General features: G+C 37.3%; 1 protein-coding gene across 9 annotated transcripts in view; it reads left to right on the forward strand.

Moving 5' to 3' along the window:
* Window positions 1–25,195, forward strand: part of Nipped-A (Transcription-associated protein Nipped-A) — a 520,496-nt gene that overhangs the window by 421,980 nt on the left and 73,321 nt on the right. The window lies entirely within an intron of this gene.

Consider the following 25,195-nt stretch of genomic DNA (forward strand, 5'->3'; position numbering starts at 1 on the left):
GTCAATTTCAGCATTTTTCGAACTTTGAGGTCATTTTGCTAAGAATCCTTGCGTCGGGGAACTCTGTGGAAAACGCAGTTTAACTTGGGAATTCGTAACGAATCCAAAAATATAGCATTCATCGAGGTTAATTTTTGATGCTGCATAGTGTAATTAATTAATAGCGATATTTTCTTGGATTAAAGGCGATATTTTCGGCACTTTTTTCTTGCCGCCTTTGATTCTAGGCAAGAAATTCTATATCTCCATAGAAAAATGGTATAATTAAGTACATTCTTAAACTATTTGCGGTCACACTAGGACAAAGACATTGCTTCTTTGTGGGTTGTCCTTCGAGTGATCAGTAAAAAGTTATACAAAGTTCAATATTGACTAAAAGTGTGAGAAATGGACCACATTTTAAAGCAAGTGGATGGGGAAGCCTACAAATCTTTCGGTAAGTACGTAGTATACACTTATTATTTGCATTTATAAATTGCCAAATGCTTGACCCAATCTTAATTCAGAGCATAATATGATGAAAGTTAAGAATCGGCAGTATTAAGTAAGTAAAGATCTGCGTGCCAGTTTACATATGAATGTGCGTGTGTTTCTGTGTAAATGCGTTGTCTTGCCCTGCGGTTTCATTCATCTCCTTTTTGGAAATATTATCAAAAGGTTTAATTATTTTTAATTAATTTTGCTACATCATTTTACTTTTTACTTTAATTTTACATTAAATTAATGGATTTTTACAAACTCTGGTGACTTATAGAGGTCTTCGGTACGTTCTTAGCTTCCAGAGTCTTGGTGAGCTGCCTGTTCGCGCATGGAGATTTATCACACATCTCCGCATCCTCTCCGGAGCCTCTGTAGGCTCCACCTGACCAATGGTATCTGTATTTGGAAAATATATACAGTGTGCCACTTAAGTCTTGATACACCAGTCGATTTTAATTTGATTGGCAAATTATTACTACTATTATTTATTAGCTCCCCTCAAAACTCTGTTTTGTATGGGAGGGGAGCGTCAGGCCTTAGTGGTATCATAACTTTTGTGGTGCTAAAATGTCGACTTTTTTCAGTTTTTCCTTCTTTTGTACGTTAATGAAATGGAAAAGTTATTATTTTTTTATTATTGTTTACAAAAGTGAAACAAACAACATGGCATACCCAGTTTTTTTGAATGTCTTCAATAAAGGAGCAATTTGCCAATTAAGTCAACATCGACTGGTGTATCAAGACTTAAGTGGCACACTGTATATATTTCATAATATTATATAATATTAGAATATCAGACAAGAATGATAAAAACTTACTTAGCAGTGCAAGAATAACATTCTTCTGGCCTGTAGGACAAAATGATCTCATCTGAAATTATATTGTTTATGCACCTTGTACCGTCAGCTTGACCTAAAAATATTAAAAATAAAACATACATATGTACATATTCTAAAAATGAGAAGCTATAATAACACTGTGCAGCATTTTTAGTGCTTTTTAAATTTACCTCGATGGATGCTATATTTTTGGATTCGTTACGAATTCCCAAGTTAAACTGCGTTTTCCAAAAAGTTCCCCGACGCAAGGATTCTTAGCAAAAGGACCTCAAAGTTCGAAAAATGCTGAAATTGGCCAACTTTGCGGAGCTCTCAGAGGCAAATGGATGCATGGTTTGATTCGATGTTAAAGTTTTTTAAAAGATACACCCTTTATCTTTTAAACCCCATACTTAAAAAATTTTTAAGATTTTTTTAAAGGCAGAAACAAATTCTAGAAAACATAGTCAAAAAACTTAAAAGTATACAGCAGCGGTCAAAATGGTAGTAGTGTTGCCGCCCTGTGTATTTAAAAGTTTGTTGTTGTAATTGATCTTTTCCTGGTAATATTGTATTGATTATTATTTTACTATTAGACTAATTGGATAAGAAAAAATTACAACATCAAACTTTTAAAAACACAAGGCGGCAACACTGCTACTATATTGACCGCAGCTGTATGTTTTTCAGTTTTTAGACTATGTTTTTTGGAATTTATTTCTGCCTTAAAAAAAATCCTAAAATTATTTTATGTATGGGGTTTGAAAGATAAAGGGTGTATCTTTTAAAAAACTTTAACTTCGAACCAAGCCATGCATCCATTTGCCTCTGACAGCTCCGCAAAGTTGGTCAATTTCAGCATTTTTCGAACTTTGAGGTCCTTTTGCTAAGAATCCTTGCGTCGGGGAACTCTTTGGAAAACGCAGTTTAACTTGGGAACTCGTAACGAATCTAAAAATATAGCATTCATCGAGGTTAATTTTTGATGCTGCATAGTGTAATTAAGACAAGACAAAGTTTTAATACCCTTGAAAATTCTTGATTAATAGAATTTTTGTTTGAACTCTGCCGGCGCACTATGGGTAAAAAACCCGTTTTTGGTGCAAAAACTCAAGTTTAAAAGATATTATATTGAAATTTTTTTTGTGCATTTCTTACTTCCTTATTAGTGACGATTCAGAAAACTACGCCTGGCTACAAACAAAGTTTGTGCCTAGGTTCTGATGCACTTTCTGCTAAGAAGTCAACAGGAACAATGTATTTTTCAATTATGATGTGGCTTCATAGGGAACCAAAAGTAATTAGTGAACGCATATGTGGCTAGATAAACGCAAGTTTACCAAAAAGGAGCAAAAATGGTTAATTGTATGGCAACAAGGACACTTTTGTGGTTAATTCCTCGTTTTTTTCTTCTTTGGAACTCTGTGCCATTAAGAATTTATACTCCACAAACACAAACACAATCGCTAGCTCAAATCTATAAAGATACACATATAAGAAAGTTCACAGTTGGACAACAAGACACATAAAAGAAAACATTTAAGCTAATTTACATTAACAAATACCTTTGCAAGGAATTTCCATTTTCAGATTTATAAAAGTCTTCTTTCACACCACACAATTAACAAGCAAAGTAAGCTAATTTTTCTCTCAATTTTCCGACATTGCTAGGTATCTCTATCAGGCAACTTTGTTGCAGTGGCAAAACTACAGATTTGCCACCAAAAATTTTTGGAAGGCGGTTTTCTTCAAATGAAGATGTCAAGAATCGATTCATTGGTCCATTCATTAAAATAAATTATGAAAATAAATAGGTTTATGCACCAAAATTGGGATTTTTACCCATAGTGCGGCGTCGCAGTCGACTCAGTGCTGTTTTAGAGATCTAGTTATGGTTAAAACCAAACGTTGATTCCCGTCTTTGCGGAGTTGGTGACTTGTTTATAAGTTCTTTGTTAAGTATTTTTTCCTTTAAAGCGATGGATGAAGAGATAAATAAGAAAACACAACTTTCTTCGGTTCTACCAACTTAGAGACTGACTTCTATAATTTTCAGCGGTGACCATGAGACCGCCGCTGCCAAAAGTACATAGATCTTATATATATCTTACATCCTAATACATCCTCAAGTTCCGCTGCTTCGAGTGGCGATCTGCTGAGTCGGTGTCCTGTTTCCTGGTTTGAGAGGAGTAGATGTTTCCTCTCAAGTGCTGCGTTGACAAAAATGGGTCCAAAGGCAACGACTGGCCCTTTTGGTCGGTCGTTGTTCTCTTTCTCAATAAAAGTCAAAGTTTCAACAATTTAGAAACTAGGGTAGCTCCGGGAGGTTTAGTTATGCCGTGCTTGTACAGTAACTCTCGGGCTGAATTCGTACATATGCACAAACACACATACAACAAGAGAGAACGCTATAGTCGGGTTCGTGTCCCGACTATCTAATACCCGTCACTCGGCTAAAGGGAGTGCGAAGGAGATGGATATATAACATTTTTTTGATTTCGTATAACTTTTTAATGAATGGTCCGATTTGAAAAATGTCTGTTACAAATTTCTCTCTCTCAATCTCTCTCTCTGCGCAGGGGTAGAGACAAATTAGGCAAGCGCGATCGCGATGACAAAGGGAAAAGAACAACAAGAGAGATTGAGAGATGTTGTTTTTCTCGCTCAGTATTCTTTTTCTATTTCTGAAAAGCAGGCGCCGTTGTTCCGCGTTTTTCAGTTGCGTTCTAACTGTGATAAGTTGTTTTCAAGTTTAAACAAAAGTGCTATTAATCAAGAATGCATTTTTAGGTAAGGAATTTTAAAGGGTATTATAACTTTGTCTTGTCGAAATTATTATAGCTTCTCATTTTTAGGTCATACCATAGTGCATAAACAATATAATTTCAGATGAGATCATTTTGTCATACACCCCAGAAGGATGTTATTCTTGCACTTCTAAGTAAGTTTTTATCGTTCTTGTCTAATATTCTAATATTATATAATATTATAAAAATATGTACATATTTTCCAAATTCAGATCCCATTGGTCAGGTGAAGCCTACAGAGCCTCAGGAGAGGATGCGGAGCTGTGTGAAAAATATCCATGCGCGAAAACGGAGCTCACCAAGACTCCTGAAGCCATGACAAACGTACCGAAGACCCTACAAGTCGCCGTAGTTGGTAAAAATCTATTAATTTAATGTAAAAGTATGAAAATAATTTTCCAAAAATTATGTAGTAAAATAAAGTGAAAAGAAATAAAACTTTCGATAAAGGCGATGAAATTCAACATATTTATTATTTTTCTCTCTTTTTGCTGATGATTTTGGGTGATATTTCGGCGCCGAATTTGGTGATGAATTAAGCGCTGAAAAATGGTGATGAACAGGTGCTAAGAAAGCGCTAGTTTCTGGCAGTGATGAGCCCCTAGGACATGCCCATGTTAAAATCAGCGCTATTTTTCATACAAAAAAAAAGTGGACAAAAACTTTTGTGGTGAAAAATGGTACACGACTCTCACAGCTAAAATCTGGCTAGAGCCTGGCTTATAATGTTTTCTCCAAAAGTTTTGTCACTAAAAAGGACTTAAAAAAAAATAATAACAATTGTTTTAGTGAAAAAGTTTTGAGAAAATTGAGTGTCTCAACTTACAGACCGTCCCAACCTACAGACCTCTCCCCTACAATAAAAGCTCGGATGAAGCAGTCGTGCACAGACCGCACAAGCAAAAGCTCGCTTTAAATAAAACATATTTAATTGAGATTTCTTAATTATAATTATATTATAACTTTCAAGGCCCTATCTTTAAAACTAGAGTTTAGGCCTAAAAAAAACGGACTTCTTCCCCATAGAGCATAAGTCAAAATGGAGAAGGTCGGCAGGAAGCATTCCTCATGTGGCGGAGTCCGCCGGATTCTCCTTTGTGTTTACATGATGCCATGCACTGCGCGGCAATGCGTCAAGTATTTTTGAAGTGCTGTTTGCTACAAATGTTTTGAGCTTCGATGGTCGGTGTGAAAGCCAGGTCGATCACACCATGCATGTATTTCTGGTTTTTCTTACTATGAGTGAAACAGATTCGGTGCCGTCTGCTCACACCAGTGCGGAGTATGCCTTAATGGAGGCATCTGAGAACCCATGCAGTTCGATGTGATCGCCCTCGTTTTCGACAAATCTTGGCAGGCGTAATTCCCGAAGTATGTGTAGGTCGTTGTGGCATTTGTTCCACCAGTCAGCAATCTTTGGAGGAAGCTTCGTGTCCCAGCCGAGATCGAGTAACCACAACTTTTGGAACAGAATTTGAAACTGCACCACCACTGACGACAAAATACCCAGCGGGTCAAAGATCCGTGCCACGTCAGGCAGCACTTGGCGCTTGGGGTTGTCCGGATTTGGTGTAAGGCAAACTTTGTAGGATAACGTATCCTCTTCTGGATCCCAATGAATGCCAAAAACCTTTGCTGTAGATTATGAATTAGCTCTTCCTGTGTATGTGCGCCCGTCAGTAGGTCCTCCACATAAAACTGCTCCTTGAAGATCCTTGCAGCGCACTATGGGGCATTTGACCACTTTTCTTGGCCGATATTAATAACTCGGTCAATTCAAAAGATATTGACTTGAAACTTTACCAGTCGCCATTTTTTATCTCTACGCATATTATATATGAGAATCATCCGGATCGGACAACTATATCATATAGCTGCCATAGAAACGATCAAATTAACTTTGCTGTTTTTGGAAATAAATGCACATAACTATAGAAATAGCAATTATGTTAGTTTTTAAAACAATATTAAAAGTTTCGTACAAAGTGGACGACTATATCCTACAGTTCTCAAAAAGAAGTGCAAAGGAAAGAATTTACTCTACATTTGTGCGACTTTTTGTTCAATTTGTAGCGCAACTTTCGTTTTAAAGTCGCTAAAGTCCACTTAAGTTAGTGAATTACAAAGCTAAGTATTTCTACTCTATTTTGATAATAATTTAAGGCCAGAAAAGTCCTTACTTCCTTAGCCACCAGTTTAAACGATAGGATTGTGTGAAATTTGAGGTTATGTTCTAAAAAATTAAATTACAGAAAAAGTGGCAATAAGTGGCGATTCTGACCATATACATTTTAAAAACAATTAAATAATCTACAAATCCCAATAAGTTCCAAAAGTGGACTCCGCTGGACTCACTTTGTTGCTTCATTTGAAATTTAGTTTTCTTACGAAAACGTACTTGTTAGACCACTCCCTTTAACACTCATTTATAAGAAAAAACCGTCTGATTTTTGTTGTCTAACCACACAACTACTTAGTACATAGCATAATCCTTCAAATCCAATCCAAAAAGTTTACTTAAATTGCTTAAAAACTCAAATTTAAAGCACTTTAAAACTGCAAGCAAAAAGTCGAAATACAGCAGCCCGATAATTGGATTTCGAACAGCTGATTTAACAGCTTCTAACTTAACAGTGGCGACCTCTATCGGATATCTGTAAACGTAACATTGTTAAATGGTCTTCTGTTAACACATTTTCAAATAACATTTTTTGTTTTAACGACTTTTAAAAAATGGGTTTTGGCCAACCAAGGTGGTCAAATGCCCCATAGTGCAGCGGTGGGAAACTCGTGTTGGTGGTCGTGAGCTTACTGATTCAGGACACTTACTGCCAAGAATGGTGCACTAGACGTGCCGTATGCTACCGTGGAAAGCTCATAGTGCTTGACTTCACTTCACTTTCTCCAAACAATATGCTATTAGCAACAATGCTTGGCAGCCACCAATGTCGATACATTTTGACAATATCTACGAAAAGACGAACTTGAACATTCTGAAACGCATACAAATCGAGAAGCGGTTTCGTAAAATGCTGGGTCCAATGTGTAGAGCATCGTTCAAGGATTTCCCATTTGTATCTTTGAATGATCCGTCAAATACTACCCTAAGCTTTTCGGTTATTACTGGATGATTAGGTAAGTAAAATCTTGGCCCTTTGTCAATGTCTCCTGGCGATAGTTCCCGCATGTGACCTAATTGAAGGTACTCACGCATAAATTGTACGTACTATGAGTGCAGATCGGGGTCTGAATCTTGCAAGTGCACCTTGTAGTGTATCCGAAAACTGTTTGTTGGAATTTTTGAAGGGAAGTTCGACTACGTTACGCCCCTTGGAGTCATGAGTGTGTGTTTTCATAAAATGCTGTTCAACTTCATCGTCATCTAGTTTCCCTTGGAATTCCTGGTTGACATCCTCCAGCTCCCAAAAGCGTCGAAATAGCGATGATGTTGCCCTGCATGTCGAACATCTTTTGACCGGTGAATTCGGTCCAAACGTAATCGCTACCCAAGAGAATATCAACTGGCGCCAACGATTGATAGTCAGAATCTGCAAGCTCAAAGCCTGCGAATGCATTGAGTGCTGAGGCATCGACAACGTGTCTTGCTAACGTGGAGGTAATTTTGCTGAGTACGTATGCGCGTATCTTCATTGTATGATCTGAGATCCTTGACTGCACCAGTGTGCTACAGCCTCTAGTTGTCACTGCCTTGATCGATGAGATTCCAGACACCAAAGTGCGTGGGGGCGCACTAAGTGCCTGTATGCACACGACAGTTCCGAACCACTGTCTAAAAGTACCCGACATGTAGTGTGCGATCCTTTTGCATTTTTAACAAACACCACAGCTGTTGGCAATGCACATTTCCTTAGCTTTTGGGGCTGTATAGCAGTTGTTGATCCGTTGCACAAAAATTCAGATGAGGGAGCCACTTGCGCACGAGCGATATGGCTGATGGTCACCGTAGCATCTTCGGGAGCGCTTGAGATGTGCCCTTCATCAATATGTGGCTGTGTCGTGGTCACAGCAGGTTGCAATCCAGGAATATCGCATGTAGCAGAAAGTGATGGCGATTATGGCAAATCTTTCATGTGAATTTGGATTCACACTTGCGTGATAAATGCCCAAGCTTAAGACAGATGAAACACAAGGATTTTGTCTTTACAAATGTGCGTCTCTGGTCGATCGATGCTTCAGCAAACTTTGGGCAACCGTAGATCTTGTGCTCCTTATAGTTACTTTTCACACAAGCATTTTCTTCCATTGATAGTATCATATAGTATCGATTCGATACTAAGGCGTGGGACGAACGCTTTGCCTTGCTCGGTTGTGGTGCGCCAACCTTGAAGTCTATGTCTGACTCACTTTTGCTGAGCTCGAATTCCTCGCAGCGTCGGTCTAAAAACTTGAGTAGATCATTCACAGACGGAGATTTAAGTTCCTGCCTTCTCTCAATCCATTTGCGTCGAGTTTCAGCGTCGACCATGGCCAGAATGAAGTGTATGATCCAGCAGTCCCTGTAAGTTTGCCCTTCTGCATCCAATCCTCGTACAATCTCCGTGGCTCCGCAACATTTGCCCTAGATGTCGAGGGGAGATTTACAAACGTTTCCAGCAGAGTGTTGACAATGTGACGTAAACAGCATCTGTTATTGGCATATGACGAATCAAGACAGCTGCTTCCCCAGTGATGTACGTTTTTAAGTAGTGGAACTTTTGTATTGCTGTCAAATGCTGCTTGCTGTGGATCGTACTCTCGAAGATGTTTTTAAAAGATGACCACTCCTTGTAGTTACCAGTAGGGCCTGGAACTCAAGCTCCATTTGCCTCATAAATGATCTAATATCAATTTTGATATGTAGGCATGTAGGGCACGTACAGTCCAGGTTGTTACATTGTTACAAGTTAAAGTAAGATAAAAATGTAAAATGTAGAATGTAGAGAAATGTAAACAGAAAGCTTTAGATGAGTGCCAACAAACAGCTGTGTGGCTATGAGGGCGCCGAGGAAAGAAAGAGCGCGATAAGAGGAAAGAAAGAGTGCGATAAGACCAAATCAGCAAGAACCGTTAACTCCAAAATGAGAGCCGGTGACTGAAGTTGGGAGATGAGCAGAGCAAACGGTGCGCCAAAACGGCAATGTAAATAAAAAACAACAACAATGCACAATGCACTCGCGTCGTTAACTATTTTCGCTTGACATATATAGCACTTTGAAGATGGTGTTTCACTTAAGGCATTGCAAACTTTGCCATCCACCATAGTGAGTTGAAGAATATGATCGATATGGAAAATCTGGTTGGTGGCGGTTTTAAATTCCGTGCGAGTCAGTTGTTTAATTTTGTTTTTAAAATATCGTTCTTCATTTTTTATTAAATTTACTGATTCCTTTTGAAATTGAATTCGAATCGAGCGGCAATAACGAGTCGACGATGGTCGTGGTTTTTTCCAAATATTTTTTTTTTCCTCATCATTTTCAGATTTTACTATTAGTTGAAGCGGAACATAAGATGTAACATATAAGCAATTGTCTTCCAAATTATTATTTTCAAATTTTTGCTTGTATTGTATATGGTCCAGAACTGCCATCGAAGCCCCATTTCCCTTTTAATGTGAGGTTACTATAGCCCTCATCAAGTTTATCTGACGCAGTGTGGTCAAATAAACTTTGTAAAGAAACTTCAATGTCAGATTCTGTAACGCTTATTGGCTCAGGATAGCTTTTCTGCTTTTCCTTTAAAATATTATTATAGCAGGGAAAAAAGTTAGCATCAATTTTACTGTTAACGAAGCATTTGATAAGTTCATATTGACGTTTTGTTAAATTTGCTTCAGTAATAAAAGCTACTACTTCGCATTCCTTTGCTGGAACAATAGAAGGATTCGCTTGCCTGCAAGCCCAACGTATGTCATCCGCAGCGGACGCATCGAGCTCTGCTAATCCGTCGTCGCTTCGTTCTTTCTGAGCACTCTGCTAGACTTCATTTGGGACGTCCTCGATCAGATGATTTACTGAATTGACTTAAACATATAGAATCAAATTCTGCTAACCTGTCAGAATTTAGTTGAATAACCTTTGCTTTTATTCTATGGCATTTATTCCACATTTCAGCAAATTTTTTGAATAAATAGTCAAGTAGTTTCTTAAAAACATTTTCAATAATTTCGAAACCATCAGATTGAAATCTATGTTTTAAGTCGTCATATACTCGATTAGATTTTTCAGCAACTGAACCTGTTACTGAGCACTACATTTTAAAAATATTTAAGCGTGATAGTGTGCACTGATATGAATTGGCTATTAGAGCCCTGCATGAATGGATTCAATGAATTATTTTAAATTCTTTCTTTTATAAGAATGAATTAATTAGAATTTTGAGTTTAATAGAATTGAATGAATTTGAATTTTGAGTTTAATAGAATTGAATGAATTTGAATTTTGAGTTTAATATAATTGAATGAATGAATGGCATGAATTCCGAAATAATTCAAACGACAATTTATTTTGAAGAAGAAAGGGCCATAATTTTGTGAATAAATCTGCCTGATTTGATTTGTTAAAAATTTTCCACTTTGTGTTCTCAAAAGAAAGCACAAAAAAAATATGGAAAATTCAAAAAATTCATAAAAATAATTCATTCGATTCATTCAGTTCGAAATGAATTAGAACAACATTAAATATTTTTCACATAGAATTGAATTAAAGAAATCAGAAATTTCATGGCATACTATGATAAAACAAAAATTGAATGATTCATGCAAGGCTCTATTGCCTATATATTATATAAAAAAATCAGTTAAAAAAATGTAAAAAGTCAATTTAAAAATTCACAATTGAACAATAGCGATGTTTTTCGATTTTACATCGATCAAATAAAAACACCTCTTAACGAGGTAAAAAACTAGTGACGATCGCACCTTCAACATACAAAAGTTCTGATATCAACATTTGTGACGAAAAATTATTACACTCGTCATTAAATACACTTTCTAATATTTTCTCATTCGGCCCGCCCTAGCATACTATTTTAGCCTTTTTACCTTCATAGGCATTTTCTATTGCAGCGTGCCGAATGAGAGAATCTTAGAAAGTGTATTTGATGACGAGTGTAATAATTTTTCGTCACAAATGTTGATATCAGAACAGATTGGTGTATTACTCATTACGATCGGACTATCACAGCAGATTTTCAATTTTGCGGCTATATAATAGTAGTCGCCTTCGCACACTCTCCTGGTGCGCTTCGTCACTACATGGACTGCCATCCATAGAGATGTTTGCCTGTTAAATCGCAACAAGCTATGTTTTCTGCATCTCTATTGAGCAATTGAGATTTCAAAGCACAAACGAATATGACGAACACAACAAAACACAAAATATGCACGAACACAAAAGAGCGTATAACTCAGAAAGTTGCAAAAACTTGCAGCTAAAATTTACAACATAGACTAAGAAAACATTCACTAATAGTTAGAAATTTGTTTCATCAAAGGGTAAGACGGGGGTCACAACTTTTTCTTTATATGAAATCGATGTATACAAAAAAATACACCACTTACCAGTTCACTGATAAAAAAATAATTTTAAAACAATAACACAACACATAATGACATAAAAATTACTCAGTTTTAGAGTACATACCTTTACTTTCAATATGCATTTTATATGCCGATGATTGGACGCGATTTAGTTATAGAAATTAATTTTTTATTGGAAGCTTATTTTGTGGCTGCGTTCTCTGTGACGTGCACGTGTTTTTTTTGTCTCACTTCTCTCGCTATTCGTAGCGCGTACGAATTAGTGTGACCAAAAATAAACTTACCGTTCGATTAATTGCTCTGTTAAGAAATATTTTTAAGAAAAAAAATCCTCAATTTCTCATTTTTGTTTTTTTATTTTTAACCTACACACAAAAAAAAACTTGGTAAAATCAACTGTAATAATTGTCAAAAAGGACCCAACCAGCAAAATTGTCAATTCTACTAAGTAAATAGTCATTTCACAACAACAAAATACACACAATTAGCAAAGACACAAACCCAAAGCAAAAACAAAATACGCGTAACTATTTTAATAGTTACGTAACTATCTTTGTTGGTCAATTTTACTAAGCAATTTTTTTTGTGTGTATGAAATCATCCACTGTGCTGTGGTGGCGGGGGTGGCTTGATTGTAGAAGCGGAGATGAGTCCCAGGAAAAGGATGAATTTCCGAGCAGAAATCGTAACGAAAAACACGGGTAGAAAACTTCGGGGTTTTGCGCAACGTGCGGCTGTTTATTTGGTCACTTGAAAAAAATAACCAATTACATGAAGCTTAACCTAGCGGCTCCAGAGCGGAGCGTAGGGTTGCGGAGATTTGGAGAGGGAGAGCGCAGGGCAGTGCGAGCGAGCGAGATGTGGACATCTGGAGAAAACTGCCGCTCGACACTGCCTCCCGAAATTAAACGCCCTTTTGGCGTGAACATTTTCCCCCCCTTGCGAGGACCACCGTAGCAAAACATCTGGAGAAGTTTCTGCAGGATAGCGGGAGCGATCGTCCAAGTGTAGAAGAGTGTGGTGGTCTTTTCCACACTTCTGGCAGCAATTCCCACTGCGGCACGAGTGCTAGGAATGATCGTGGGCCAAGCAATTCGAGCAGTACTTATGCATATGTACTTCCTGGATCCTTTTTTGGGCGCTAAGCCGCAGAAAACGGTGGCATTTCCGTAGAGGATGGATTTTTTGACAGACTCGGCATTGGTAGGATTTAGTACCTCTAGAACCAATAGTCGGAATTCGTTGTAGGAAGGACCCTTATAATCGGATCGGTAAACACGCGCTGAGGAGGACGAAATTTTGTGTGGGATTGGCGCTGACACTGGCCCTGGAGGTTTGGATGGAATCAAAGTCATTGTAGAATTGTTGCTTGGATGCAATAGCGTATAATGCCGACTTTGGCAAGTAAAACAACTGTGAGCGCTAATGCAATCCTGCAATTTATGGCTGCTTGCAAAACAATTGGAACATAACTGCTTATCTTGGATGTAGGCTGAACGATCATTTACCCGCATTTTAAGAAAGCGTGGACATATACGCACGGGTTGTTTTTCTTTTAAACACAGATCGCAGCCTTTGGGTATTGGAAGTACTCTCGTGGTGAAGGACTTTAAATTTGGAAGTTCTGCTAATCGAGCTGGGACTTTGGACCGAACTTGGAGTGAACTAGCAGTCAAAAAAGAATCTAGCTCTAGCCAAGTGGGAATCCCATCATTGCACACAGGTCCCAATGCCCAATATTTTTGCAAAAACCTATTTTTTTTAAGTTACGAAAAAAAAACATTTTATCTCCTTAGAATAACATACGCTGCATTTAAAAATCGCAATTTCGTTACTGAAATTGCAGCCATGCTAAATTTGGTGGCCCTGAAAGTCAACTGTTCGTTAAACAGAAATTTTGACTTTTTGACAAGCTGAACAATAGCACATTTTAAAGTAAGATTGCAAAAGTTCTACTTAACATTTTAAAACAAAGTAAAATGGAAAATATTAGCAGAAATATGTAAAACTTTAGTGTTTAGTGCAATATTTGTTTAATGTGATGTATCTTTGTGTATACGTGCTTTTGTAAAGTTGTATATTTAACAATTTTAGCCTAGCATTTTTCGTCTTTCGTGGAATAAAAGTAGGTTGGATTGTGCCGGATTATAAAAACCAAAGCTTGCAAATAACTGTCAACCGATTTTCCTGAGGCAGTTTAATCTCGACAAAACCGAAAAAAATGTTTTTTTTTTTTGTTTTTTTTGGTATAAGCCGAAGTAGGCACATTTTTATTTAACACGCCTCACAAGAAAATAGTTCTTGTTTTCATGTTTGTCGTCATATAATTAAAGAAAAATAATCCCGAAATCTGCGGGTAGTTGAGCCACAGTGGGGCATGTTACTTCATCTGGGTTAATTATAAAAGTCGCCCGTGTCTATCACGCCGAGAATCCATAAGTCCGCCGGGTGTCGTCTGCGGAGACGACGTCGGCCCAGTGGTGTGGCAAGACGTCTAGCCAGGCGGTTAGAATGCACCAGACGCCGATCCCTGTATCGATTCGAGAACTGAGTTATCATCTCAGTCACTGTTGGTACTCCTGTGTCTCGAAATAAAACGCTATTTTCAACGTAATGATGCCACTTCACCCCAAGCATCCTCCGTAATGCTTTCGTGATGCAAGTCTGAACCCTTCTTAGCGACGTGTCGCAAGCGGTGCCCCAGCATGTTATTCCCCAATTTAGGGTCGGGAGAACAATGGCTTTAAAGAGCCGCACCTTGGCCTGAAGGGATAATCCGCTATCTGAGCGAAGTAGCCAGTCCATTTCGTCCTCGCTGACCCAAAGACACGGTCAATCTGACCCTTCCAGCATAGACGGCGGTCTAAGGTAACACCGAGGTATGTTACTCTCTGCTCGTGCTTAAGTCTATCACCATCCAAGTAAAGACTGCGGGATCGGCCAGGTCGAAGGGCAAAGGTGGCGTGTTGCGTTTTATCAACGTTTAGCGCAATATTCCAACGAGAGGCCCAACATTCAAACTCGTTCAAAAATGTCTGGACGCGCCACGAGCCCGAGGAGGGGGTGCTGCCAGTAGCTAGGAATGCAGTATCATCTGCATAGGTGGCAAGGAGAGTATCACGAACCACTGGGTTTGGGAGATCCGAAGTGTAAATTGTGTACAGAACCGGGCCAAGGACGCTTCCCTGTGGTACACCAGCACGAATTAGACGTAGTCCACATGTCCACGAATGTCAACGGCAAACATCTTCAAGGATTTGCTAACTAAATTGTTAGCGTTCCATATTATTATATTTAATCCGTAGTTAGTCATTGCGGCGCGTTGACTCAATGGCGTGCTTGGACATCACGCTCTGTAGCATTTGCAGCGTCGTCGTCATGACTGACATCATTTGATCAAAACGTTCCACTAGTTTTTCAATTGCCGTAGCTTGGTCATTTACAGCAGCCTCTTGCTGCTTTGACACACAGAGGCCTTAGTAGTATTTTCAAAATTAGGCTGACTTAGCGGACTCAATAAATTTTTAAATGAATTTGATGACGTCAATGGCTGACATTTAGGAAATCAAGATAGTTCTAAAATTGCTTTGCACATATAAATGTATATAAAATTGTATTCTGAATTTAGGTTAGCTGCTAATTTTTTTTGTTTGCTTCAATATAATTATTAACTATATAAGGAACTATCTTTAATAAGAAATGCCATAAAGTCTTAAGATAAAAAATGGCTCAAAGTATTCCAACCAAGCCTATTCCTACAAAATGGATCGCGCGTTCTTTCAAATCTTTCGAAATATTTTGAATAAAACCAAATAATGTTGTGAAGATATTCTTAAATAGTTAGGAATTGATTTAAAGCTACATAAACAAATATTGAAAAAAAGCTCTAATTTTTCCTGCAGCTAAAAAGATTTGCTTCTTATTACGTGGATTTGGTTATTAATTACTACATAAGAAAGATATGCCAAAAGTGGAGTTTTGGAATCGTAAATTATTTACAATATGTAGAATATTGGAATTTAATGGTAAATGGGCTAATGGGTAAATGGGCTACACATTACGTATTTTCCCTTACCTCCTAGCAGAAATGCTAGAGTATTGGCTGGCAAAAAAATGCTTTCGGATAATAATGATAAAGATGACTTGGATACATGTGGCCCCGGTATTCCATTTAATGACGAGTGTTCGTCATTAGACGACGTTGTATTATTATAAAACTGTTTATTATATGTATTATTGATATTTAGGCTAGAGATTACAATTTTAATTGCGGTTTTTACTTAAAGTTAAATAAGGGTTAATAAATGAACGAGATCTTGACATTGACTGAACTTTACTCGCTTTTTGTACTCTCGATCGACTGTTGTAGAAACGCCGACCACTACGAGTTTGTCCGTCCTATTTGCTCTTCTCGTATCGATGCCTATTTCTTTGATTTAGATAAAGAAAGTGACTAAAAATCAATTAAGATAATCTCTAAAGATTACAAAATGAAAGACCGATTTTTAGGGAGATACGACCACAGCCTAAACCATAAGAGCTAGAGCAGCCAAATTTTTTCACAGTATTCCATTGGGGGCGTAGGCGCCCACTAAGGTCCGACATGTCCCCCCAGTGGCCCCAAACAGCTCCAAAATCCATATTTAGAGCAAAAAATCATTAGATTTTCTTAAGCTTAGCTTCTAAAGTGGTTGGAATTTCGAAATTTTGATTTTGCAGAATTTTAGGTCTTGAAAGGGCCTAATTAGAAATCTAAAAGAAATTTCGATATCCCCCATAATTTGGGGGCTACATTTAAAATTAACTTTTCGATTTAAAAAATCTAAACCGCTGCTCCGATCGAGATGATTTTTTGGTAAATGGTTATTCTATGGCCCAAATGCTTAAGTTTAATTTTTTAAATTTTTAACTTTTTTTTTAAAGTATTTTTACCGAATTTATTTAGATTTCCTAAGTTATTGCGTTGCATTTCGTGGGAGCCCGCCGAGAGAGCGAAACCCAGAGAGCGGATGGCAAGAGAGCGACGGCCGAGAGAGCAGCAGCAAAATAAACTGTCGATGGGGTGTGGTAGTGCTGTGGGGAAGGGGAAGGGGAAAAGGGCAATTTTAGTTAAAATTTGTTTTGAATTTTAAAAACTTTAACTGCTGTTCCGATCAATATGATTTTCGATCAATAGTCAGTCCTGTGGATAAAATGCTTAGGTTTTATTTAAAAAAAAATATTTTTCATTTTGTAGCAGAAGTAAGAGCCTTATTTAATTTCCACCATGGAAGAAGATAAAAAATTACTACAAATTCTGTAAACAAAGCCAAAATGTTTCCAAGTTAAATATCTTAAGATTCGAACTTTAGCCCAAATACCTATGTATATTTGGATATGGTTTGATTTGTACAATACATGTACAATACAACACATACACACAATGTGTGCTTATGTTTCTACTTGAAAGTCGATAATGTGCTCAAATACAAATAAAATTATTCATTTCCTTTCAGCCAATGGTAAATTTGACGAGTTTAATTTTAATAATTATCAATCAAATGTGGAATCGGAAAATAATAAGTTAGTTCGTATACATATTTGTGCGCAAATTAAAATTGCATTGATAACATTGTAACTGATAAAAAAATATACAAGTTCACCACTTTTACTTGGATCACATTCATTTATTATATTTGTTTAAGCAATCTGAATTTAATATATATATTAAAAAGATACTATATATATTTTCATCGACGATTTAACAAATTAATATCGCAAGTATTAGAAGAGGCGTATGCAAAAAATACACTTGCTCTCCTTTGCCACAATTCGATTATTGGGAGTAAGAAGCAGACAATTAGAAGAGGGCTATTTTATTATCGAGTATTATCGAGTATTACTATAAAAGAGTAGATGTCGATTTGCGTCATGTTCCCCCAGTCCAAACCATAAGACCTAAAATTCTGGAAAAAATTGGGTCTGAATCGTGTGTTAGAGGAGGTGTGCACTAAGAAAGGATTTTTTAAAATTCGGCTCCTAAGGACTCCCAGGACTCTCGAAAAATGCAAAATTGGTTGATTAAAACATCAACCATTCCCACAGTTTTTAACCAAACAAGTTGATTTTTTTTTTAAGCTTTCTTTGTGGAAATCTTTGAAAGCCCAGAAGATGAGCCCCCACCGACTTCCGGTTGGGGCACTTAATTAATTTTTCCGCACCGATTATGCGATCGCATCCGTTTTTGTTTTAAAGTGCGGAGCTATGCCATACAATTAGTAAGGTATTTTTTTTTCGTTTTTTGGACCCACGGTTGATTTTATATGATCCTTTTTGTTTGCGCGGGTTGCGGGGGGCCTCTTTGGCAGCACGTTGTTTTTGTTTTTCGCAGCACTCACGAACGTCAGCAAAAGCAGAGCGAGAGAGCAGTGAGCAGAGAGAGAGTCATTTGAAGCGAAAGAGACGCCGCCAATGTTTTGTTTCTGGCTTAGAAACACCTGATAAAATTTTTCTATTTGGATACCAGAACGGATTATCTAATGGATGCAATTCTAAGTCAAAGTGTGTAGCCAACCCATTAAATTCATAAGGAATTTTGGTTTTGATTTTAAAAACATTTTGGATTGGCTTTCAAGGGGAGAGCAGGGAAAAACTTTCAGTCGTCACATTTGCATGTGAGAAACGCAATGACACACACACACATCGACAAATTGGCATGTACATACATAAGTATGTAATGATTAAATTAGGACAAAATAACGGATCACCCAATGCAGCCATTCTAAATCAAATATTTTGCAAAAATTTAAATTATGTTAAAGACGAGAGCGCACGACGAAAATTGCTGGCAAATTTCATCTCCAAAATTACACCTACTGTTTTCACCCAAAAGAGTTGGAGCTTTAGGTGCTTTTTTTAATTTTCCTCATTTCCCGAAATATTTAACTCCAGCTGTTGATCCCCAGCCGACATTGGGGCACTTCTTTTTTTGTTTACCTACCGATCCTGCGAGCGGATCCGTTTTTCGCCTTAAGCATTTTGGCCGTAGCCTTTCATAGGTATTTGTGTGTTATTTCTTATATATTCTTTTTTTATGTTTTAAAGGTTTTTGGGGGTTATATCTGTTCAAAATAAACGGTAAAAAAGAGTAAAAGTTTTTATCTGCATTCGCTTAGCTAACCAAATCTATAAAATTAAGTTGCGATTAAGGAGGTATTGGATAGATTAGGGTAAATGAACTGTAAGGGAAGGGTGAAGGTGAGAAAGATAAAGTTCGTTTGGACTTTAGTGAGGATAAGGTCAAGGTGACAAACAAGTTTTACTAAGAAAAAGTGAAGTTAAAGTAAGTAAGTAGAAACACCTCATTGCTCTATTTCAAAGCAATATAATATGACTGCAGTGTTTAAAGATTGTAAGTTTATTGTTTGGGATGAGTGCACCATGTCACATAAAGGTGGGCTTGAAGCCATAAATAGAACCCTGCAAGATATTAATGAGAATACTATGTTGATGGGTGGTATTACAGTCCTGCTAGCTGGAGACTTTCGCCAAACCCTTCCTGTTGTGCTACGAGGTGCAAGAGCTGACGAAATAAAGGCCTGTTTAAAATCTTAATTTTTATGGCCACAGATAAAAAAACTAGCGCTCACGAAAAATATGCGAGTGCACTTAAAAGGAGACAGTTCTGCAGGAATTTTTGCCGAAACTCTTTTAAAAATTGGGAATGGCGTCCATCCAACAGTTGATGGAAAAATAGTTATAACATCACGCTTAGGAAATGTAGTCAAAAACGTTCAAGATCTTACATCCAAAATATTTCCTGACATTTCTAACATATCAAGTAAAAGCTTAGATTGGCTATCTGAGCGCGCCATTTTGACAACGAAAAATGAAAGAGCAACCACTATTAATAATTTATTGCTAAACTCATTTGATGGTTTAGAATGATGGTCTTCTATTAATCGGCCGACTCTGTTCCTGATGCTGATAATGCTGTTCATTACCCTGTTGAATTTTTAAATTCTTTGAATCCTCCAGGAATTCCTCAGGATAATCTGTCTCTTAGGATTGTAGCACCCGTAATGTTATTGGCAAATTTAAGTCCCCTAAAGTTATGCAATGGGACACGATTGCAAATAAAAGGTCTTCATAAGAATATAATCGAAGCAACAGTATTTACGGGATGCGCGAAGGGGAAAACAGTGTTTATACCCAGGATCCCATTAATACCATCCAGTCTGCCGTTTCAGTTTAAAAGGCTACAATTCCCTCTAAAAGTTTGCTTTGCAATAACTATAAATAAATCGCAGGGGCAGACTTTGAAGCTGGCTGGACTAGATCTTAGAGAAGATTGCTTCTCTCATGGACAATTTTATGTCGCATGCTCTAGAGCAGCGGTCGGCAGCGCCCTATTAAGTGAGCATAGGGTTTTGTTCTGCCGCCGCGCTGCTCGCACATGTATAACGTAGAACAGCGGTCTGCACACACACATCGATGAGCTGCCCAGTGCAAATTACTCACACAAATATAAAACAAAATGACAACGTATGTGTGTGCCGACCGCTGCTCTAGAGTTAGCTCTGCCAGTAGCCTTATTATTCTCGCTCCTGAAGGATCTTCTAAAAATGTTGTTTACACAGAGGTTTTAAAGTAATCTACTCAAAACTAATTTTAAGCGAACGAAGTCGCGCCGGGTACAGCTAGTATGTTATAATTGTTTAAGATGCATTATTTAGTTTAGAAGTATAAGATTTGAGGGGCGGGAGGGAATAGGGAATTGAGGGGATATTTACTAAACTTATTTTATATATATTTCAAATTCCAATTGAATGGATATTTTGGTTTCTATAGGGCGGAAAGGAAGGCGTGGCCCAATCGGCAATCGACTTTGCATATATAATACCTATATAGTGTGCCAAGTTTCAAGTCTGTAGCTTCATTTTTCTAGTTTATGCAAGAATATTGGGCATTGGGACCGGTGTGCATTGGTGAGTGGGGACTTGGAAACTATAGAATGAGCTTCGCCACTAGTTTTGGCATTTAAATATTACAGCTTTTCAACAGGCGTCAGACTCGGATTGTCTATATAGATCGCCGTGAAAAGGTCCCGGAAAGTCGGCCAGCGAAGATAATCGCCGGATCGATCGGAGGAAGCTGACAGCCAAACGAAATGTAGTCTTGGGGAGACGATGCTGGAGGTTGAGATGATTTGGAGGAGCCCTGTTGTATTTCCTCGAGGATCTGAGCAGCAAATCTTTCTTATATGGAATAGGTTTCGTTATATTTCGCCTTCAGGATGAATTTGGTGTCTGCGGCGCTGTCACCCGCAGCCACAATGCACTCGGAGCATGTGTCATCTGCATCATTCACCTAAGGAACTGACTTGCTCGCGACGGATTTTAGATGCGGATAACGTTGGTGTGGGTGCACCCGGAAAGTTAAAAGTGGCTTCAAAATGGCTCAGAGTATCAGCTGTGACAATAAATTTATTTAGTGCGGATTTGGCTTGAGAAGCCATTACGGACAGGAGTTTAAAATTTATTGCGAAATCGTTTACACGAAAATTATTGTGAATTGGAATTTAGGAACCAATTGAAAGTCCGTAAGAATATACGGTCACACTGGAATGTGTGGAGGAAATTGTGTGGAAATTTTTTATTTTTCGGAATAATTTCATAAATAATTTAAAAGCGTGTGCCCCAAAAAAAACAATAAGTAAATTATGTAAAGAAAATAAGGTCACACTGGCGCACGCATTGGAAAAAATATTACTTGCTTAATAATATAAAAATTCGGATTTTATTATATTTTGTAAATAAATTGTGACAGGTTTGTGACAGGTTTGGGCACTGTTTGTGAATCGTCACTGTGAAGGAAGGAAGAAAAACAATTTTAAAAATTCCAAAACAATTCACAAAAACCTGATGAGTGTCCTAAAAATTAAGCCCATAAGGTGTCTTTGGATCAAAAATGCATCGTAGAAGAAAATATTTTTATTTAATTTTTAAACGCTGTTCACAAATGAAGATTTTTAAACTTTGCTGTGACTTTAAAATTTTAAATGCGCCCGCCTCCTCTCGTGGTTGAGTTAGATTGAATTTTCAAAAACCACCGTATAAAAGAGACATGTAACTATTTAGCTCCGAAAAGATTACCAAAATTTGTTGACCACTCTTGAAGATATATCCCAAAAGCCGAAGAAATTTTGTGATTTTCTTAAATTAAAGATACCGCAAATACCAGAGCTGATGGACTATAGGCGTAGTGGCAACTTATGCTTAGAAAAGCCTCATTTATCGAAATAAAATGGTGGCAGGCCTGGACACCGACCCATGTCACATTTTGTCGGCCTGTGTTATCATAATGTCTATAATGATAATATTAATTTATTATACTCAACATTTTTCAAATAATAATAAGAATGAATGTGGGATTTAACAAAATTATAGAGAAAAGTCACGGTAAGACAATTAAAATATTTGATCACATTTATCAAGGAATTACATTAAATTACAAAGAAAACTATTATTGTTTTTTACATTTTAAACATTTTCTGTGAAATAAAATAATTTGATCGTCAGATCGTGGCCTAAGCCATTTTTAAGTGTTGTTAAAATATAAATTTCGTGTTGGTGGTATTGATAACACGAAAAATGCCTAATATACCTATAATATACGTAACCTTTAATGATTACGGTCCCTGAAAAGTATTGTTTAAACGAAATATTTATTCGGCGGCAAAGTGTGACCCTTCATTGCAACGAAATTTACACCAAATTTATCTACATTTTGCATTTTGGATATTATCAATTTGTTGGAAAAAGTGAAAAAAAAAGTTAAAATAGTTCATTTTAATCTAAAAGGGGACTGATAGAATAAATGTTGTCTTTTAATAATCGTTATTTCAGCGTTACAAAGGTTAGTACCACAGATATTTTCGCCATTAATAAATATACTCCTCCGGATGCTATCTTCAACACAAATTCTGCATTTTAGTGACACTTGAAATGTTTTTAATCTTTACCAGTGGTAAATGGTGTGAGGTGTTCATTAAATGGTTGTATAAATAGTACTTCATTACTAACTTAGTTATTTAACTTAATCAAAATATTACATTTATTTCAGCCAGGCCGATTGAGACTTCTTGGGACCAGAAGTGTTGCGCCTGCGGTTGTCATTTTTTATTTTTTCTTCTCATAGTTTTTTATATAGATACCCGACATAAAACAGCTGAACAGAGGGTAAATGATCGGCCATGGCAAACCAGATCCTTTAATTTTGTGTGGAGACGTAATAATGGTAATTACTCTTATTATTATTCCTGGTCTTACATTCATATCTTAATTATTTTTGATATTTTCAGAAGACAGACAAGACATGGATACCTAAGAACTGCATTCGGCCAAGCAAAACCCGGGAATGCTTCAGGCATTAAAAATTTTTAATTCCAATGCTTCGATTGTAAATATTATTAATAAATACACAAAGAAATATTATTGTGGAAAATAAGATACTGCAAAGAAGTGCAAAACCAAAACTGCGAGGGTCTGGAAAAACCAAAACTGAAAGGGTGCGGAAAAGCAGACACTGCAAGTAGAGGAAAACCATAACTGGGTACGTGTGGAAAATCTATATTGCGGGATGTCGAAAAACCAGTGGATTTTGGCCTGCATTCTTCTGCCAGAGATCCAGATAGAAACCTCATTTCCCCCTTACTTTTTGTGTCACCCCCGTGTATTTTGAAACCAGAGATGAAAGAAATGTAAGGGGTGAATGAGGTTTTGTCCCTTCCGCTTGTATGGAGAAACCTCTTGAAAATATGTTATTTTCCAGAGGAATTTTCCCGGTGGGCGGATGGGCACCGATTGCGGAAATTGTGGAGACTTCGATTACGAATACCGGAATAGCTTCGAAATGCAAAATATGTATGTTTGCGGGGAATTTATCACAATTGAAACAATTAGCTCGGAAATGTATGTAGATGAAGTGGACTGTATTTTGGAATATTAAGGTAAAAATATATGCACGCAGCAGGAAACACAGTAAAATCACAAAAGCTGCCAATTTCGGCGGATCACTTTGATTTGAAAATATTCTCTGTGGCTAGATTATATATTTTTTACACAAGGAAAAATTTAATTTGTAGACAACGAATATATATTTTATAATTATAATAATGGCCGTGTGGTATGTATGTTTGTATTATTAGGGTTGGAATTGATTTATAAATGCAGAGTAGCATAAATAGACTGTATTAGAATATTTGTGCGAATATATACGCGCAGCTGGAACACAGTAAAAAATGCAAAGTGCAATTTTGCGGAACAATTGGAGTTTTTAGGAATATATTTCTTTTTGATTGAAATAATTGGGCACTGCGGACTTGCAAACTTGCACGGAATTTTTTGGAGTGTACGGAATTTGGGCAGAAAGGAATTGCGTTATATTGGAATATACAAATATATTAAATGCCGTTGCGTCGGATTTAATCGCTTTTCGATTTAGACGAGAAATCACACAACAAGTTGAACGAAATGGGGTTCGCACAACTGGCTGTATGACCGCCAAATAATAGTAATAAGTAGAACTTATCTGGAGCGGTTCAAGCCACCGTACCTGCTGGTGAAAATCCAGGAAATTCCAGGAGATGAAAAGTCCAGAAACTTAGAAGTCTGGCTTGATTGGACCAAATGTGGTGGCGGGGGTGGCTTGATTGTAGAAGCGGAGATGAGTCCCAGGAAAAGCGGATAAATTTCCGCGCAGAAATCTTAACGAAAAACACGGGTAGAAAACTTCGGGGTTTTGCGCCACGTGCGGCTGTTTATTTGGTCACTTGAAAAAAAGAACCATTTACATGAAGCTTAACTTAGCGGCTCCAGAGCGGAGCGTAGAGTTGCGGAAAGTTGGAGAGGGAGAGCGAAGGGCAGTGCGAGTGCCGCTCGACACTGCCTCCCGAGATTAAACGCCCTTTTGGAGTGAGCAGCGTCCATCAATTCGTCACTACTTTCCTTTTCCCCGAAATGTTTTATTAGTATTTTTTTAGTCGTTCCTAGGACGTAACGTTTTCATACCTATGCAAAACGGGTCTTACTAGTCCACATTGTGGACTCCACAACATTTATTTTTTATAAAGTTAAAGAGGACTTGTCTCGATTGGTCGTCGAACACTTGAAAAGATGGCATTAATTCGTTAATTTGATTTATAAAGTCGGGAAGCTGGTTTTTATCTGAGCCATCAAAATTTTGGATATTTTGTATACAATTTAAATAAACAGTTATTTCGGGATTCATTTTTAGGCCTAGTTTTTTTTTCTTAATGTAAAATAAAATTAGAATTTACTTAAGATTAACAAATACTTTTGGATCGTGAAAAGAAAGTAATACTCAATGATAGATTTTACGACTACATTATTCCTAGGCGGAAGCTTTTCCTCTCAGAATATTTATACTCGTTACTCGTAGAGTAAAAGGGTATATTAGATTCGTGCAAAAGTATGTAACAGCTAGAAGGAAGCGTTTCCGACCCCATAAAGTATGTATATACTTGATCAGGGGCACTAGCCGAGTCGATCTAG

The sequence above is a fragment of the Drosophila takahashii genome, chromosome 2R (genome assembly GCF_030179915.1).
Source record: "Drosophila takahashii strain IR98-3 E-12201 chromosome 2R, DtakHiC1v2, whole genome shotgun sequence".
Lineage (NCBI taxonomy): Eukaryota > Metazoa > Arthropoda > Insecta > Diptera > Drosophilidae > Drosophila > Drosophila takahashii.